At 39.4% G+C, this 17,578-nt stretch overlaps 1 protein-coding gene across 1 annotated transcript in view; it reads right to left on the bottom strand.

Moving 5' to 3' along the window:
* trc (Serine/threonine-protein kinase tricornered) overlaps positions 1–17,578 on the bottom strand; it is a 330,131-nt gene that overhangs the window by 309,397 nt on the left and 3,156 nt on the right. The gene's annotated exons all lie outside the window — the stretch shown is intronic.

Here is a 17,578-nt window from a genome sequence, read left to right on the forward strand (position 1 = left end):
CCCCTGTAAATCGTCCATAGGTTTATGTGTAGGAAATTTGGTGTTGCCAAATTACTGGATCACTGGAAAAAAAAAACACATTGGATCTGGAGTCCATCTGGATCGGGATATGAAATTACGGATCCAATTTTGTCCATTCGAAGGATCTTCCTCATCCTCCTTTTCCCGTTTATAACGAAAGCACACAAATAGACTGGAGTGAAACATTAAAAAAGTATTTCTCATAACATCATGGAAAATTCGCGGCAGACTTGAAAGGAGAGTGTTCATTTAGGTTTGCCTACATAAAATAGGCAATGAAAAACTTTCAACGTCGCAAAATGAATTATGAATATCTCATACCTCACCGTAAAAGATGAGAACGTGTAAAGGTGCACGCGCAGTGTAATAATAGCGGCGATCGTGATCTTTTCCCATCAAGTCGAAGTGATGCTCTTGAAGGCGCTCTGAGCAACTATTCCACCTTTGAAGTATTGCACAGTATCAGACAAGATTGAAGGCGCACTAACGTATGTAAATTGACTGGCATCGTTTTACCACTGCGTGAATTACTGATTTCCCCTTGGATGCGGATCCCGTTCAATCGATTATAGTAAAAATTGGTAGCTGGAGGTATTTTTTGACGGGAAACTTGAATTTCAACCCAAATTTTCAAAATTCGACAATCCAAGATAATGGATGTGTCCTAGATTGCTGTCTCGACTCCCGTTTGATCGATTTTTGTGAAAATTGGTGCCGGCTTGGCGGGTACTTTTCCAACGTACACTGGAAAAAAAAAACACACATTGGATCTAGAGTCCAGACTCTTGAAAACATTGACAAGAAAAAGGACTCCTGATTCATTCAGATTCAAGCTTAAATCAAAAGGAAATCCGCTCAAATCAAGAGGCTGGGTTCTTGATTTAAGCTTAAATCTGATTGAATCAAGAGTATTTTTTCTTGTCGATGTTTTTAAGAGTCTGGACTATAGATCCAATGTGTTTTTTTTCCAGTGATCCGCCAATGATGACCAGCGTTCGGGGACTAACGTAAACGAACAGAATAGTAGTTGAACTGCTCTCAAAAATAGAACGATGTGATCAGCGGGGGAAAAGAATGAAAGTTCTCGGCTAACATTTGGGCCGCTGGCCCGACTCCGAGATATAGGCTAATGAGAGGCAGGAGGCATACTGCCATAATTATTCACGAGGTTCGTTATGCGTTGCGTAGTTTTCAGACGCACGCACCCGGTTAAAAGTGCGTTCTGTTGTAATAAAACCGACCACAAATCATAGTTAAAACGATGGCAATAAAAGTCAAACGGAACCGGAAAGTTCCGCACACCCATCTGTGGAGCCGCGTGTATTGCCGCGTTGAGGAAGAACGTCGTAAGAGCCTTCTGACGTTGCCAAATTTCCTTTGATAATCACGAGTTCCGGGGTACTTGATCCACATTTTTCTTTCGATTTTTTACGTAATTTTGTTCGTAATTTGAACTAAAGTGTCTGAAAAGCTCGAGGAAAAAAATTCGTAACACTCTTCAATACTGGATATTTGCTAAGAGGAAATTTGGCAACTCTCGAATGTTCATACGGTGTTTTTCTTTGGCACAGCAGTGTAAGACCCGAGCGTTGCAACAGACTTCACGTCTGGGGTCCAGACTTGCACCTCGAACGGGCAAGATTTCACAATTTCTTCAGCTTATGCAGGGTATTTGGGATTATGTTCATTAAGAGTCGATTCTCCAGGTCAAAGAAAGAGTTATTCGAACTGCTTTTTTCTAAGGGAACATAGATTCATGCAATGCTGCTGAAACAGAGACACTTCTTTCATACGACCATAAATTAAAGTAACGCCGATCACAAAATGGATCTTGCGTGGTGATCATTTTCTCTTTTCTTCGCCATTACTGTGAAAATCAAATGAAAAACTTTTGAATTTTGAGAATTTTCTTTGCAAGATAAAATAAATTATTTGGTTATAAAAAAAAAAAAAACTTCCGAAACAATTTCGCATCATTCTACCTAAAATAATCACGGCAGATTTTAGAAGTGTTCATATTCGTTTACCCGCACAAAGTAGGCAGTGAAAAACTTGCAACGTCGCAAATTGAAGTATGAATGTTTTCAACCTAACCGTCGGTGAAAGAAAGTGTGTAACTGCGCACGTGTTGCAGTGTAATATCAGCGGTAATCGTGATCTTCTGCCACTAAGTCGAAGCGATACTCTTGAAGGCGCTCTGAGCAACTATTTCACCTCGGAAGTATTGCACAGTATCAGGCGAGATTGAAGGCGCACTAACGTTTTGGTTTGGTTTTGTCTACCACTCTGTATGGTGCTACTGATCCAACGATTTACGGCTCCTGTTCGATCGTTTTTTAAGAAACTTGATGCTTGATGGCATTATTCGACGGGACACTAGAATTTCAAGTCAAATGTTCAAAATTGGCGAATCCCAGATGGTGGATGTGACCTAAAATGCTACTACGGTTCTTGTTCGATCGAATTTCGTGAGACTTGGTGCCATGGGGTATTTTTAGACGTAAAGGTCAAATAGGACCATATTTAGCGATTCGGAACCACAATTTCTGCCTCGTCCGTAAAAACACTTATGTGCATAGGAAAACTAATGGCGTATTTGTTCTTCTTAAAGTGAGCTAAAAATTTTAGTTCCTAATTGTAAAATGTAGTCCAATTTACAGTAATGAAAAATTAAAGATGGCGGAAGTGGTCGAAAACGCTTTCTTGGCGCCGAATTTACAATCGAGAAATCTTTTCTTTAGCTATTCAATTCCAAAATTTATTGATGTACTATCCGCTAATTAGACTATGAAAACTGCGAGCTTTTCAACTTTTTGTGTTGAAACTGCTTGTTTATTTAATCGCGTCTTTATTTTTCTATTCCTTTCTTTTTTATTTTCACATTTGATCATTGGGAGGATTGTAATTCAATTTCATAATCTCTACATCATGGAGGCAAAAGAAAGCTGATAATTATTCCAATTGACTGTCACTTTTCCGCATTTTTCCAACTCTTCGGGCCCGTTTGCTTCTCGGGATATGAAATTACGGATCCATTTTTGTCCAATCGAAGGATCCTCCTCATCCTCCTTTTCCCGTTTATAACGAAAGCACACAAATAGACTTGAGTGAAACATTAAAAGAGTATTTCTCATAACATCACGGAAAATTCACGGCAGACTTGAAAGGAAAGGGTTCATTTAGGTTTGCCTACATAAAATAGGCAATGAAAAACTTGCAACGTCGCAAAATGAATTATGAATGTTTCATACCTCACCGTAAAAGATGAGAACATGTAAATAGCGGCGATCGTGATCTTTTCCCATCAAGTCGAAGTGATGCTATTGAAGGCGCTCTGAGCAACTATTCCACCTTTGAAGTATTGCACAGTATCAGACAAGATTGAAGGCGCACTAACGTATGTAAATTGACTGGCATCGTTTACCACTGCGTGAATTACTGATTTCCCCTTGGATGCGGATCCCGTTCAATCGATTATAGTAAAAATTGGTAGCTGGAGGTATTTTTTGACGGGAAACTTGAATTTCAACCCAAATTTTCAAAATTCGACAATCCAAGATAATGGATGTGTCCTAGATTGCTGTCTCGACTCCCGTTTGATCGATTTTTGTGAAAATTGGTGCCGGCTTGGCGGGTACTTTATCGACGTAGAAGTCGAATTCATAGTGAAATTCTCAGTATTCAAAAATCAAAGATGGCGGAAGTGGACCAAACCGCTACCATGGCGCCTTCGAAACCATCTGACTTTGCAATTGGGATATCTATTATTTTTTGTCCAATTTCAAAATGGATGTACGCTCGGTAATTTGGACCTCGAGTTCGGCGCGCTCTCCAACTTTCTCGTAATGAAACTAATTGTGAATTTATTCGTGTATTATATTTTCCCCCCTTTTTTTCTCATTTGATCATTCGGAGGAATATAATCAAAATAGAAACTGAGTAATAAAAAAAACTAGTAGCGCGTTAAGAGACGGTCGTAAGGGCGATTCTCGTCCGGACGGCCGAAACAATAAAGCCTGGCTCGGTCAGGATTGAAATTTAAAGTTTGGAATACCCGCGGCAAGTTTTACAAATCGGTGCCCTTACTCTGTCAGTCGAATCATTAAAGACGGCCACTCCACGGCGATGTCAAATTGTCGAGAAAATGTTCGTGCGCTATAAATATGCGGCTCATATTTTAGGGACCGAGGGAAAATCAAGTCTGGACTTCGTCTTTCGCGATCGAGGTAATTACGAGAAATAATGCTTTCTATTAACCCAGCCATTATATTACTATCGTAAAAAGAATGATTAATATAGGAGCGTGGTGACTAAACCGCAATATCAAAATGATGTCCGTTTTCAACTGGTGCATAGGCTTGGGAAGTTCCAGCCAGGAACTACAACGAGACGTTGTTGGAGGCAACGCTTTAATGCGACTATTCGTATCTGCGACTGTGCGCGTTGCATAAATGATAAAATGAAGGAGCTCAATTAGTATCACAGTTGATGAACACCGATCGACGTTGAAAAAATCATATCGAGTGTCTTCTTTTCACGTCCTCCTACCTTTAAAACCGTGTGGATGATGGTATTTTAGTATGGATATATGTATGAATAATACGTCAAGTTGAAGAGTTCAACAGGGTGTCTACTGACAAGTCGTCTAACAAAAGTGCTTTTCCATTACTTTTTTTTACTTTTTTCGGAAGAGATTTAGAAGTGTTTACATAGGTTTACCCGCACAAAAAAGGCAGCGTAAAACTTCCGACGTCACAAAATGAAGAATAAATGTTTTTTATTTCACCGTCAGTGATGAGAAAATGCGCACCTGCGCACGCGTTAGAGTGCGATTTTAGCGGCGATCGCGATCTTCTGCCATCAGGTCAAACCGACACTGTGGAAGGCGCTCTTGAGCAACTATTCCGCCACGGAGGTATTGCACAGTATCAGACAAGATTGAAGGCGCACTAACGTTTGTAAATGGACTGGTATCGTTTACTGGTTTACCACAGTGTTGAGTCTCGCTGATTCTCTGATATGCGGCTTCTGTTCGATCGATTACTGTGAAAATTGGGGCCAGGTGGTATTTTCTGACGGGAAACAAAATTTCAACTAAAATTTTCAAAAATCTGTAGATGTAGTCTAAAATACCATCTCAGCGCCCGTAGGATCGATTTTTGTGAAACTTGGTGCGAAGGGGTATTTCATGCCTTGAAATTCGAATTTTCAGTCAAATGGAGAATTTGCAAGGGTCTGAAATTTGATGAATTTCCTGTTTAAGTGGAATCCTCTGAGTGAACTGAACACGAAGATACCCTTGATTCATAAATTGAGCGATTATTAGAGGAGATATGACAAAATAACCGATTCTGCTAAAATACATGTGTTTAAATGGGAAATGCCGCCAGATGACGTCACAAGGCGGCGCATTTTCTCACTTTTAAATCAATTTTTCTCCAATTTCCCATGTCAGAAAAAAATTATGAAAAATATTGCGAACTCAGCTCATTAGGCACTTTCAGATGAAGCAATAAAAAAATTGCGTGCAAATTCTCCATTGACACTACTCAAAAACCCACGATGGCGGAAGTGACCAAAAATTCTATCTTCGCGCATCTCGTGTAATAAACTTTGACAAAGACAAATTCTAACAATAAAAATAAAATTTTGAAATATTTCATCCCACCCCTGAAATTAATTCTTCATATTATTTTTTAAAAAAATTTATGAAACATTTGGCAGAAATGTTCCTTCGTTTGCTGAGGTCCCATATGTTTCATGCAACCGTGGCTTGGGGGGCTTGGAGGACAAGGCGCATAAGTGCAAAGTTTGCTATTTCGAGAAATACGTGTTTCAGATTTAGAAATTAAATGGATCCTAATGTCAGAAAGAAAGTTCGAACAGACTTGTTGATACTTGAGAATTGGAATTTTGGAGCGAATTTTTCGCAGAATAAGCATTCAGTTTAATTTTACTTGAAATCACTAATATCTGAAATCTTTCAAAAACTGCACTTATGCGTCTTGTCCTCCAAGCCCCTCATTTCTCCACAGTTAATCCGATCCAATTCGTCTACTTCACTGAAAAAAAATTCACGGCGTTTATAGCAAGGTCCGTTGGTACCTTTACCATCTCACTTTTTTTTTACCAATTATTGGTAATTTTACCAAGACAGACTGGTAAGCTTACCTAAAAACCGGTATTTTTACTGTTTTTTCAGGTAAGAATACCACTTTTATTGGTAATCAATTCCCGGCAATTTTGCCATTTTATCTCGGTAATTCTACCACAGTCGATAAAAAATATTGGCGTTTCTACCAAGGTCCAGTAAAATTACCGAGAAAGTTCAGTGATTTTACCGAGATTTCACGGTAATATTACCATCTCCATAAATGGTAATTTTACCAAGAAAAAACTGGGATCAAATAGAACCCTGAATTCTTGTTAATTTTACCATTTTCTCAGTAAATACACCGAGATTTTTTTTTCAGTGTTGTGCGCCCCAACAGACAACACGGACGTCGGACGTCCGGTCTTTTACGAGCAACATGCGACTCAAACTCGAGCGAAACCGAAAATTAAAAAGTGGACACAACAGTGGCGAGGCGGGGGGGGGGGGGGGGGGGGGGGGTAAAAATCACTCACAGTCGAAACGGAGGCCCGGCGGAACCAGAGGCCGATTCGGTGGCCTGATTCGGCCGAAATGAAGACACTCATGGCTGGAACGTACCTGCGAACAGAGCAACAAACAAATTAACGAGGATTGACACTGTCGCTTTTATCGTCCCGCTGACGTCTCCGGCGGCGAAACGACTCCGAAAACGAGACGATAATTATTATAAAGCGATCGGAATTATTGCAATGGACGGGTATTAAAACGGCGAGAGGAGAAATTCGGTGCTCGGCGCACAGTAGGACAAAGTGCAGGGTTACGAAAAGGAAAGCTCAAGGTTTTTTTTTTAAAAAAGGAAAGAGTACCTTTATACTGCCGTGCTGAGGAAAAACGCCGTATGAACATTCGACGGTTGCCCAATTTCCCTCGACAAAATGTTCGTTTTTGAGGAAAGTTATGAATATTTTCCCTTGAAATTTTCAGGAAATTTAGGTGGAATTGCGAACAAAATTATCTGAAAAATTGGAAGGAAAATATTCATATGTTTACCAGGAAATGCGCGTTTTATCAAAGGAAAATTGGAAACGCCTGAAGGTTCATACGGCGTTTTTCCTTAGCACGGCAGTATGAGAGTACGGACATGTCGGTAATTTTGAGGTTAGCTCATGGAGCTTTTGGAGCCCAAAAGGGACGTAAAAATAAACAAAAACAATATAGGAACATAGGGAAAGGTTTGAAGTCACGACGTTAAACTAATTGGACTGCATTTTGCAATTTGGAACTATGAATTCTGGCTCTTCTGGAAAAACACTTATGTGCAAAGGGAAACTAATGGCACATACGTTGTTTTTAGACCGGGCTAAAATTTATAGTTCCAAATTGCAAAATGTAGTCCAATTAAGGCGTTAGGTGCAGAAAGGTCATTTCTTGGTTGCGGTGTTTCAAAATCTTCACTGCTAATTTATATTTTAGGGTGGAAATATTGGGTGAAATTTCTGAAATTTTTCGTTTTCAGCGTTGTGAAATCATAAAGAAAATTCAGTAAAATTTTCAACGAATTCCATACATTTGTTTTAATCATAGTGAATGAAACGTTGACAAAGATTCTAAAACACCATAATCCAGAAATGCCATTTATGCATGCAGCGCTTATGTTGGTGTAAAGAGTAAAAGCTGTTTAGGATGCCAGTTTAAAGGGACCTAAAACCGATTTTCTTGGTTGGCCACTGTGCGATAATCAAGTCTGCGCATGTGGAGTTACTGCTTCGTCTAGAGATGCTGAATATTCATCGCATTTACCGCTCATCTTCTTTGGATAATGGCGCAGCAACTTCATTGCCACAGAACTGATTCTGTTTTTTTCTTCCTTTTCGAAAGCTACGACGAGGAAACCTGGACCTGGACGGGCGATGACCCATGACAAGATCCACGTTTAGGACGATAAAATGATACATTTTACTTCTAAAAAGAAAATAAATAAATAAAAAAAAAAAGCGAAAGTTTCATTCTCTTCAGCTTGATATGTACCAATGTTCTTCATTTCAGAAGATCTAATATTTCTTTTTTACACCATTTTCCAAAAGTTCGGAGAAAAATTCCGATTTTTTTGAAAGTTCCGGAAAAAATATCTCCAAATACGCCCGGATTGCAAGTTCCGAAGATTGTCAAATTTGATAGAAAAAACCAACAAATTTGATTAAAGAGGCATCCATTTTGGACAAATAATAATCTGAAAAACCGAGAAAAAAAACCCCAGAATTCCGGATTTTAAGTTCCGAAGATGATCAAATTTGATAAAAAAGAAAAACCAACAAATTTTATTAGAAAAGCATCAATTTTGAGCACATAATCGGTGAAACTGAGAAAAAACCCAAAATTCCGAGAAAATTCAGAAACTAGCGGGGAATTCCGGGATTCTTTGAGAATTTCAAAGATTCCGAGTAAATTTCCGTCCAAGGAATTGCAATCAGTGGCGTGGCGTGAATTGCGATGTATCGATTGTTATGCCATTTAAACTTATGGTAAAGAATCGATTATTAAGGTGTTCGCTGCGAACACCTTGTTTATAGATTCTTTTCTATAGGTTTAAATGGCATAACAATCGATATATCGCAAAGCACGCCACGCCACTATTGCAAACGTTCCGAGATTCGGAATTAATTCCGGGAAATGGCAGCACCGCTCAAGAACTACACTTCGAGTGTAGGCTGAAGTCGTAGAGCTGAAAACCGCACGAGGTGACGCTGCCAACCTCTGAGCAAAAAAAAGAGGGGGGGGGGGGGAGGCAAGAACTTTCTCTGGTAATGAAAAATAATAGGACGGCGGCATTGAGTGCTGCTGATATAACAGCGCGCGCAGCAAGGGCCCATGAAAAGAGAGACGGGGAGAAAAAAAGGATGAAAGAAAGAAAGAACCCGTTCAAAATAAACGCCCACACATAGTGAGCAATTTCGAGGACAATGGCTCGTGTGCCGGTGAAAATACTTTCACACATTGTGCTGTCACCGGCTCATCTCGGTGCAGGCGGCTTGATTTCACGATGGCGCGGGATAGTCAATCTCGACTTAAAATCTGTCACCGCGCAGATTTGCTTCGAAGCACGGGTTAGTGCTGAAATGGAGATGTTGCATGTGCGAGGAATTTGCGATTTGACTGTTGCTACTTATGTAAAAGTTCGCGAGAAACACGATGGTGCCACTGGTTTTTTCTGAAATCATCTCCCAAGCTCAAAAAAATCTCTCAAGTTGAGGCCAAAATGGAGGGGATATCCCACCCTACCCCGAGAGTCCACCTCTACATCAAAACAAACTCTCCATGCAAAGATAGGAAGCAAATACATTGACAGGGCTGCCACTTTATTTGGGGACTCCAAAACTGAAAGCATGGCAACCCTGCTAATGTATTTGCTCCCTATCTTTGCATGGAGAGTTTGTTTTGATGTAGAGGTGGACTCTCAGGGTAGGGTGGGATATCAACTCCATTTTGGCCTCAACTTGAGAGCTTTTTTTGAGCTTGGGAGTTGATTCCAGAGAAAACCCGTGGTACCATCGTGTTTCTCGCGAACTTATACGCAAGAATCAATAGTCAAATCGCAAATTCCTCACACATGCAACATCTCCATTGCAAGGATCGTCTCGGGATGCACCGTACCTAGTTCAAAAATTTCCGCAAGAAGAAGAGATAGACATTATTATTCTTACATATCGACGACGGACCTCCCAAACCACGTATCTCGTTTGCGCTGTTTAAAAATCTCCGCGCCCATTTTATTTTATTAAAGGAGGACAAATCAACATATAACAGCTATAGTTTCTGCCACATGCGTAAAAACACTGATGTCTACAGGGAAACTAGTGGTACATACGATTTCTTTAAACACAGCCAGAAATTGTACTTCCAAATTGAAAAATGCAGTTTAATATAGTCTTGCGATACAGTCTTGCTTTCAAGATTTCATTGAGAGATTTAAAGGCTGTATAATTCAATGCATATCGCTGTTCAATGTTTTGATTGAATATAAACAGATACCTAATATTTTTGTTAGAGTGAATCAGGGTGTCTAGTTTTTTTTTTTTTTTTTCATTTTGGAAAGTCCAGATGGAATCCTGATTTTTCCTGATTTTTGACTGCTGAATCCTCATTTCATAATTTTTCCAAATCCTGTTTTTTTGCAGGGAAAAATTAAAATTTCTGCACAAGCGTATGCGAAAGCATAAAAAAATCCGATCAGACGGGCGACTTTTCTCAAATCCTGATTTTACGACCGACTTTCCCTCAAATCCTGATGAAATCGGGATTAAATCCTGATAGAATCGGGAAAATCCTGATGCTAGAAACCCTATGAAATCTGTGAATATTTTTCCTTCAATTACTTCAAATTTGTAGAGGATTCTGTTCATTCGCGATCAGATTTCATCCGAAGAAATTTGGCAACGCTCGAACGTTAATAAAATGCGTTCTCCCTTATCACGACCGCGTGCGTCACGAGCTTTTAAATGAGAAACGGCTCAACTTCCAATCAGTGTCAAGGCAGGGGGCTGTAAGATTAGGAGGTGGAGACCATGCCTGACTCAAACTCTCATGTGGAAGGGTTAGGTAACCCAACCCGTCCGTGGAAAAAGCCACCGGGTAGGGAAGTACCAGGTGAACCTTTCAAATTTTTTTCTTCATCATTTTCTTTCTTTTTCACGTGATAGTTACACTGAGTTGGTAAAGTAGAGCCAGTGGATCCCACGCGGGGAGGGGGACAAGGCCGTCTTAAAAAGAGGCGCGTAAAGTCTATTCAGGAGTTGACGCTCTATAGATACGAATTATGATTTCTATTGTCGCGTTAAGTTTAAACTAATTCAGGGACTTGTTGCATACATTGTTGTTCGAGCCCTCGTAAGCTCAGAAAATGAAATTTTTCAAAAGCTGTGCAAGTTTTTGGTCGATAGAGGGTCTAATGTCTCTCGATGGACTCTTACCCACTCTGGTGGATTTTTGACGAAGTAGTCAAGCTGTACAGAAATTCCTGGTCGTCCGTGGAATGTATTGCTAAGCCCGAATAAAATTGCATCGCAAAGAGTCTGACTTCTACTTCTTTATACTCAGCATACGGTCCCATGGGCATTTTTTCACAAAAATCGGTTGTTGATTAACTAATAATATACTAAGACTGACACAGGCGGGGTTGTTGGTGAGTTTTGGAGTAGCAGCTTGGAAAATTATTGTTACAATTGAAACTTCAAGTATTTCAGGTGTGTATAAACGAAAATTAAATAATAATCAAAATATCAACCTTGTTCCGTTTAAAAATGGGTTTAATATTGAATTTTAAGCAAAAACTAGGACCTGAGGGGCCCGTTCATAAAATACAAACGCTCTATGGGGAAATCTAGGGGGGTGGGGGGAGGCGCGGAGAGTGCTACGCAACTTTGTTCTCACGTTTTAAAGGGCAGGAAATTAGAAGCGTTATTAGAGGGGGGGAGGGGGAGTTAACGTTACCAACGTATTTCATTAGCGGCCCCTAAACGTATATTTTTAAAGGCTTTTTGAAGAATTATAGATGTCAAGATCCGACCTCAGAATGATAAATTCGATTAGTCAAATCGATAGGCGAATTTTAGGTGGAAGTTATGGAACGAGGCGTACCGATACTTTCAGCCATAATTCAGGAGTTAAGAAAAACATTTTTTAAGAAACAACAACTGAGAGGTAATTCCGCTTTTTGCTAAAGATTAAAAAAGTAAACAGTATGTGAGCAAAATTGGTTTAATACGTCCATGTAGATTTGCCTCCGGTGTAGATTCGGCTTTCACGATCTAAAAAAATATCACCTAGCTTTACATGGACGTAAAAATATGTGAAAAGAGACGCGAACAACTAGGGATGACTCTATTCTGAAGACCCTGCGGATTAATGGTTAAAACAATGGAAATTCTTGCAAGTTGGCAACACTGGGCTAAGTTCACCCGTAGCACGTGAAAAACAATCGAAATATACCTCCGTCGGCTGCCTCACCAAGAAGCGATTATTTATCATGGAATTAAATGGAGAAAAACCACCGGTACGAGTGTTAACCTGAAAGTTGTCAATCAGATGACAATTTGATCATCGGCAGCTCGCCGAATTAATCTGATTGACCAAAAATAAAACGAGGCTTTGGCGATCAAAACAATTTGACGAAAGATGAAATAGAGCTTACAATAAATCAAGGAAACTGGTTGAACGAGAATGGCTCTAGCCTGCAACTCCTGATGTGACCAAACGTATTGAAGTCTTATTCGCTGAGTGCCTTCAATTTAGGAGGATACAATATTACCTACGCCGAGGAGATTTAATCGATTGAGATAAGTTGGGAGCTTTTTACTTCCTCGCTCCACTCATGAGAACAAGGTATTCGATATCCTCACCTTCTATTCATACTTTCAGTTATTTTCATTTTCTATATTTGAAGAAATGTTATTGGGGGCGCTCAAATTGGCGTATTTTGGTGAGGGCTTACGAAGATTGGAAAAATGGTAGAAGAAAGAGAAAAGGAAAAACACGAACATTTTTTCCTGGAAAAATGAGGAGTCTTAAAGGATAGACTTTTGAACTTTCGATTTCCAGTTTTTCAATGAACAATTGGCTTTTTTCCTGTAATTTACTCTTAACGGCACGACTGAGAAAAACCTCGTAGACTACGCGTAATGAGTAATCATGAGTATTGAAAAAGGGCCGAATCTCATGTTGCTTGTCTGTCTTTCAATTATTTTTTTATTTTTTTTGTTTCACGTATATTATTCTACTAGAGGAGATGTCTCTCATTCAAAATTTCATAGCTACAAAGAACTCTTCACGGAAACATCATAACAGCGGTTTGCACACACAAAAAAGTCAAAAATTAATTTTTTTCAAGCAAGGCGCATAATTCAATCTCTGAGATCGATTAAGCAATTTTTCTAAGTTTCAAATCAGAGGAGGAACATTTTAATTCACTGTACAACCAAAAAAGGACGGCATTTGATTCGAAAAAGAAAAGAAAAATCGTCTCCATTCATTGTGATCCACTCTCTCGTGGATGGTTACATGATCATACAGTTATCATCTCCTTGTCAACGTATTATTGACAGTTCTGAAATTAATGTAAGATCCATAAAGACAACGCTTTACAGCCGTGTAAAAGGAAGATCTTCGTATTAGCCTTCAGACATTGCCAACTTTCCTTCGATAAAATAATTATTCAGGGGTGCAGAAAGTTTTTCGCCTTCACATTTTTGGAGGCAGCCTTCGCATTTCTTAAGGTTGCCTTCACATTGCTGTCCACATAAGACTTGCACACTACACTATTTCCTTTGCACAAGAGAGCGCGCCTAACTATTTTCTTCCCATAAGAGAGCGCATCACACCGTTTCTTTTGCAAAATGCTATGCGCTTAGCTGGTTTATGCCTTCTGCCTATACATTTTTAACCCCTTTTTAGGTGCCTCTACATTTGCTCCACGATCCATCTGCGATCGGCCGATCGAGCACTTTCCGCACCTATCTTGAATTATTTTTGAGGAAAGCCACTAACATATTTTATGATTCTTCGGATAAAATGAAGGATAAAACTCTCCGGAAAATTGAAAAAAAATGCTGAAAAGTTTCCCCCAAAATTCGTGTTTTATCGAACGATATTTGGCAACGCCAAACACTCATACGGCGTTCTTCCTTGGCACGTCAGTGTAGCATATAGGTGCTTTTCGCAGAACCCGCTTTCTCGGTGACGTCCTATTTCACCGCGCTGCCGCGTGCTAAGGAAAAACGCAGGATGAATCTTCGAGAGTTGCCAAATTTCCCTCGATAAAATACGTACTTTTGAGAACATTCATGCATAATCCTCCTTGAAATTTACGGATATTTCAGATTAAACTGCGTACAAAATTGTCTGAGAATTTTGGAAAATGATATTCGCAATTTTCCCAGTAATTTCGATTTTTATCGGAGGAAACTTGGCAACGTCTAAAGGCTCAAACGGCGTTCTTCCTTAGCACGGAAGCGTATTGTAATAATATGCAAAAATATGTATTTTTGAGAACATTCATGCATATTCCCCCTTGCAATTTTCGGATATTTCAGATTAAACTGCGTACAAAATTGTCTGAAAATTTTGGAAAACGATATTCGCAATTTTCCCAGTAATTTCGATTTTTATCGGAGGAAACTTGGCAACGTCTGAAGGCTCATACGGCGTTCTTCCTTAGCGTAGTCATCGAATACCAAGAAAAGTGGGCTACATGCGCAGGGACACGTCCCGAGGCCTCTTTCCATACTCATTACTCATTGCGAGCGGCGATGCTCCTGGCTCCACGCGGGGCGGTGGGGTTTTCCCTGGACGTTGTACCCTTTGTCCGCCTCTACTTCGGCCACCCCATTACCCAGAAATCTGCATTGGTCCGATCGGGTATGGGTCCACCCTCCTCAGTCCTCATATTTTCTCAGTACCTTTCCGACTATTTCCGACTGGTCCACGGACTGTGCGCATCTCGAGTACCGTCGACTGTCCTTATCGTGTCTGATCGTGGGTCGTTACGCCATTTCGCTATCAACCTCATTGTTCGAACTTCTCTTTTTTTTTTTATTGTGTGGTTATCTAATGAAAACTCATTTATTTCGATCGAGTAAAATGTTTACGAACTACGGAATTGTGGTCGAAAGACTTGAACAGCCCGAAGAAATTCTTGAAGTCATTTCCGATTTGAATCAATTCGATGTTAACGCGAACGTGGAAAATACTGAGAATTGTAGTAAAGCCGGGAGTGATATCACCAAAGTCTTCCCTACGGTAGTGATATCTCCGGAAAACGTGCAAGCCCTCCCTGAAATCGCTTTTTCACCTGGGCAGGATTTTTCATCGCTGGATTTGAGTGATAAGTCGACGAAAAGTGACTTCTCTCCGCTGGGTATAAGTGTGAAGTGCGTTTCGGACAGTTCAGACTCTTCGTTTCGATCTGACTGTGAGACACCGTGTCAGAACACTCGTTTGACGTATGGTTCGAGTTCATCATCCCCGAAACCGCGCACGTATAGTAACGTACTGAATGACGTTACTTCCAGATCAGTTTCATCCAGTGTTTTTCAAATCGTTAAAAAAGCCGACGACGGTTCGCGACCTCATCCTGCCGCCAAATCAAAGTGCCTGAGCGCGGGTTCGGCTCCAAATTTGAATTCGCCTACGACTAAGAACAATCAAACGAGTCCCTTGGTGTGTGACAGTGCTAAAAACGCGAACTTTGCAGTTGCTTCTTCTAAAAAACGGAGATCGAGAAGAAGGCTGAGTTATATAAAGTCTAGTGCCGTTCCGAAAGATAACGTGAAACCTGTAGATACTTCCGAAAAGCGTGAATCGAGAAAAAGACTAAGCAGTGTAAATTCCAGTGACGTTTTGAGAGAGGGTGCAATTCCGACGACAGTTAGTGAAATCGCAGAAAAATCCGCGAAAATCTGGAGACCTTATCTCACCGACGATTCTGATCAGGTGAAGTCTAATCCTGTTTCGGACTTTCCTCCGTCTACTGACGAAAATGTTACAGTGGAAATTGGTGATGAAAACGCGGACCCCGAAACGTCGTCTGCCGAAAATCTGAATCCAAGGAAACGGAAGCTTTCAGAAAAGGCCGAATCTGCTCCAAAACGAAGATCGCAACTTATTATCGCATCCTCTTACACCGCAAGACGTTTTGCCAGGTTGCGGCAAAAACTGTAGATTTGAATGCTCAAAAGTTATGACAGATGGTGACAGGGAGCAGGTAAATCTTTTTTTCAGGAATTTAGATAATACGGGTAAAAGAAGTTTCATGTTAAGTCTTTGTGAGAGGGGGCAGGGCTTCATACGAAGAACAGACAAATGTGCTTACAATATTTGTAGATATAGGTACTTTTTGCCATACTCAAGAGGGGGCATCAAACACGTAATCCAGATTCAGGTATGCAAAACTTTCTTTTTGACTACTCTAGGTTATCCTTCAAGTAAAGATTCTGTTTTTAAGACCGTTTTGAATTCAAGTTTGGAGCAAGAAAAAGATTCTCTGGTTCCTGACAGTTCTGACACTTAATCGGTCAATTCCATGCTACCTCCTCTTAGTTACTTTAACGTAACATCCGCAAAGATTCCAAAGATAAGTCTAGTGTTAATGTGTGTTTTAGACCTTAGTTTATACCAGTGCAAGTAAAAGAAAGCAAATTCTTTTCGGTGATCTAAATTGTTTATGTAATTTTAAAAACGGACGCACATTTGAAAAATTTAATTTGGCTTAATCTCTGAATTCATTAACTTTTCTTCTCCTAAACTGTCACTCACAATCATTTATTGTAGTGGGTCATTTTACTCATATGTTCCCTGACAAATTTACAGTTTCAAAAATATGTTCTTTCATTAGTTCCTCACTGACAAACCACCACAGATTTTGTTTTATAATTATAAATTATATATTCTACCGACAAGAATAAGTAGTGTTTGTCATTCAAACTTATCTGAGAATGATTTTACATTGCTGTAAAAAATTATCACTTACTTTGTGACCAGTTTCACATCTCAACGCTATGTAAATATTGGAAAGAAAAATTAATTGAGAGCCCGTCATGTCACTGAAAATCTTACGCACTTCGAAGTAAATCCATGACGATTTTGCAGTCATATTATAAAGGTTCTCAACTCTCTTTTATCTAATTTTTATTCACGTGTCAGCATATTTTTTCTCTTCGAACTATTTAAGTACTTTTACAAATCATGGGTGTGTCTTAAACTGTGTGACACATCCGTATTTTTCTACTAAAAATTTACACCGGTGGTGAAATGTATATAAATGTATCTTTGACAGTATGAAAAAAATATCAATAAAACAATTTTGTCTCAGTAATAGTTTGATTTTGAGATTATTCTCTTTTCATTTTTTAGTTTGAAAATTACTTTACAGATTTTATTCTTAAGACAGGGAGGATTAAAAGCATATAAAAAAATTATGAGTAAATACCATGAATTTATATTGCAAGATTGGAATTTCCAATTTTCTCATAATTTGAGATTTCACAATATTTTCAATCAACAGATAACATAATATGTGAATTTTAGGCACTTGCTCACCAAATTCAATCATTAATAGGTCCACTTAGAATTATTTTCAAAACTTCCAATTAATACACTCTTTTAATAGTGAAATTATGAGGAGGAAATGCGTAGGGAATGTAGCTTGAGATTTCACTTTGTTCAAAGTCTTTTAACTCAAGTTTTAGATGGCCATTGGATCTGAAAGGACGGATCTAATGGGACATGAGTGTCACTGAAGAGAGGAGATTTGTTTACTAAGCGAGTTGAGAAAAAAAAAAAACGAAAAAAACTTGAGAAAGCTCAGTGATTGACAATACCGAGGTTGATTTTCACAGTTCCCTTGGAAAATACGTTCTCCTTGATTGGAACCATCCAATTCCAATGCCGTGAATCATTTCCTTAGCATATCGA

This window comes from Bemisia tabaci, chromosome 5, assembly GCF_918797505.1.
Source record: "Bemisia tabaci chromosome 5, PGI_BMITA_v3".
Classification (NCBI taxonomy): domain Eukaryota; kingdom Metazoa; phylum Arthropoda; class Insecta; order Hemiptera; family Aleyrodidae; genus Bemisia; species Bemisia tabaci.